The sequence below is a fragment of the Rhagoletis pomonella genome, unplaced genomic scaffold (genome assembly GCF_013731165.1).
Source record: "Rhagoletis pomonella isolate Grant_MI unplaced genomic scaffold, Rhpom_1.0 Rhpom_scaffold_00002, whole genome shotgun sequence".
Taxonomy (NCBI): Eukaryota; Metazoa; Arthropoda; class Insecta; order Diptera; family Tephritidae; genus Rhagoletis; species Rhagoletis pomonella.
This window is the reverse complement of record NW_023458556.1, coordinates 22,855,821-22,859,252: the sequence shown is the minus strand read 5'-3', so window position 1 is coordinate 22,859,252 and position 3,432 is coordinate 22,855,821.

Here is a 3,432-nt window from a genome sequence, read left to right as displayed (position 1 = left end):
TTCAATTACCATAAACGTGATAATAAATAGTTGTGCAATTTTTTTTTCTAAGTATGTATTTAACCTTCTTTCTAAGAACACTCCTTTACAAATCGGCATTTGCGAGCAGTGTGATCACACGGATTCCAACGAACCAAAAAAACTGGGGGTAAGTTTTCAGCTTTCTATTGTTTTTCGCCTGGCAGATATGCGTGTCCAAACTTGACAAAGATGAACAATATATATTTTTTGTTTAAACTGAGAAATTCAAATTGTTACTGTAAGAAAGCGGTATTGTATTTCGTAACTTTGTTTTTTCCATTAGTTAAAATTAAGTTTTCTAGTTTTTTTGGTGTATTTTTTTTTAGAATTACGTGTTTTAAAAAAAAATATGTTCTAAAAAAATTAAACTAATCTTTATTTTTTGCAAGTGTAATTTTCAAAATCATTTTTTTTCTGAAACGCGCAAAGCGCTTTTAAATTTGACAGTACTGCAATAAAGTGTGTTTATTCCTTATTATAAATCCGAGTCCAAAACCAAAATCACTTTGCGCATTTTTAAATAAATTGGTTTTAAAATTTTCACTTCGATTTTAATTAAACACAAAACATACACTTCTGGTTAAGTTTGATTCGGTTTCATTTCGAACTTAAACTGTTTATTATTTTAATGTTGCTCAATGAATAAAATGCAGATTTAGTTCTGACTAGAACTTTAAAATCTTTATTGAGAAGCTGATTTAGTTCGAACAAGGACTTTAAGAACTTTAGAGAGATCTGTAGTAGGACATTTTTAATAGATTGTTAGTTTCATCATATCCTCTGATTACTTGCTCGCGCTTGTTGCCAGTGGTTACAAACCGGAGATCTTTCTTTGGCGAAGCAATGCATTTAGTAGAATCTTAAAACCAATGATATTAGTTTAACGGGGCTTGGATGGGATTTAGATTCCGACTGTGAGGAATAAATGTCACAGTTTTCATAATATAGTGCTTATCATAACTATAAGACACCCACACATTGACGAGTTCTGACAATTTTTTTTATTGTTTAATTTTATTTTTTTTTTTTAATAAATAAATCTAAGTTTAAAACTTCGTAAAAAATCGATGTTTTTAATTCGAGGTTTAAAAAAGATTTTGAGTACGTATTTTTGTAGTCCATTAAATTTTACTACATTAGCGTGCCAGTTTGAAGTGGCTAGGACATACCGTTGATTTTTGCCAATTTTTTGGTGAAGTTGTCGCTAGTTTTCCCATATAAAAAATCGTCGAACATACTTCGTATGGAAAAACGTAGACCCTAGCTACTTCAAATGGGTTACAAAAATGCATACTCAAACCCCTTTTAATAGTGTTTATCAAAACTATACGATGTGATTAATGTTTTTAATTAGATACATTGCTTGCTTTTCAATATTTTGTATGACTAATTTGAAAATCTCTTTAAATTTTGAACATAATGGGGCATATTCATAGTCGAATCAAATACGAAACTAAAAATAATTTCGACTTTTTTAATACATTTTTCTTAAAAAGCGTTGTTAGGGAGGTAAAATTATTTTTACTTTCAATTTTGTTTTGACCGTGCACATATCCGATTATGTTTTACATTTAAACGTAAAATTTTATATCTATTTCTTATCTTTTACTATCTAGCTGATCTCTATATAAATAACTTCCCTTTTTTCATGTTCTTTCCTATTGATTACAACAAATACACACATTGTTACTGTTAATACATTTTATCGCTTTTAACTTAAAGCGCAGTTAGTCAACGACGTAGCGTAAAAGTAGGTTGACGTACGTAGCAGGATATCAAATTTTCTGTTGATAGAGAGAGAGAGAGAAGCAACGGCAACGTCACCGCCATGCGGTGGTGAGTTTTCATTAACGCTACGTCGTTGACTGTTTGAGCTTTTAGTTCTAAATAAATGTTGCGCATTCATGGATAAGGCTATCCTCGAATCGAAAGGACTTGTTCTTCCTGATTATATTGTAACCTAAACTTACCTATGTTTAATAAAATTAGCTGGGGAAAGACTCTATAAAAAAATGTTCCACTAATGGGTTAAAATGCGTTAAGTCAAAGACGTAAATGGGTTAAATTATTCATAATTTACATAATAATAAAATTAACTTAACATAAGACATTACAAAGAACTGGGTCAGATCAAAAATTTACTCTTAAAAATTCAAGCGAGTCTAATGTAAAGAAAACGATTTCAGAATTTTGAGCACCCGCTTATATGGGGCGGCCCCAGTGTGCGCTGCGATCAGTCGCAACGCGAGCTGCATGGAAGCGATATAGGGGCCGATAGAGGGAAGTGAAATATACTTTCTATAATAAAAAGAAATAGACTACGAAGAGATACCAATGTTTAAGATCCTGACCGAAAGGAAAAACTCCCTAAATTTCTGTTAGAAAGTTAGGTCAAACTCAAGAGGAAAGAACCACGGCGACCTAGTGACTGGCTTGCAGAACAAAAAATGTTTGTTTTGCCAATTTGTGGTGTGTGTCTTGATAAATGGATTTTATGAGAAGCGTTTTGATAACAGTAATACACTCGTAGGTTTGCCATTGCCTGCCGACGGATGACCGCTGTTTAGAAAAAACCTTTTTCCATAATTTTTTGGGATGTTCCCGTGGAGAACCTTGAACCTACGGAGTTGTTGTGCGCACCTCTAACCACTCGGCTACAGCGGCCGGTAGAACATACTATGACAAGGTACAAATAGCAATTTCACAACTAAGTGTGCTCAGCCCAATTCACAAGAAAGGCGGTCCCTTAAATGCCGATAGCATCGGCATCAACGGTAAAAAGAAGGATTACGTCTGTTCTGCCTCCTCGAAATTAGATAGAGGAGCAAAGCGAATGGATCTGGTGGTGAACGAGGACAAGTATCACCTGTCATCAGACAAACAGTCAGAGCATAAAGTTTCAGTTATGCATACTCGGCATTGGATGAGAATTGGTCAAGAGGAAGCTGTTAAATGAGCTTTGCATGTAAGTGGTTACCCAGCGCACAGCATTACATATGAAGAAGTCTGTTGGTTTTTTTTATTTCTAGGTAACCTACCTGTTGAGAGGCGGATGATGCGGCGGACCTTCGAGTTTTCGATAAAACGATTCTGCGGAAGATTTACAGTGCCAATCAAGAATAAGAAGTTTTACTATTATTACATGAATAATCTTCTCTGATTCAATGCATCTATGACCGAAATCGAGCTGTAGATGCTCATAGATGAAATTGTGGGTGTATGAATAAAAAAAAACGCATGAAGTCACCTAAGTACAGAACAATGTCAAGTGTTTTGCAGGTTTTACTCATTTGATTATATCACAGGTAATTCATTGCACTATGAGTTGCATTCAGTTGATGTAAATTATATTAATAAACAACTGAATAGGGCTATTCGCGATCCGGTGCAAATGGCCTAGCATCATTGCAT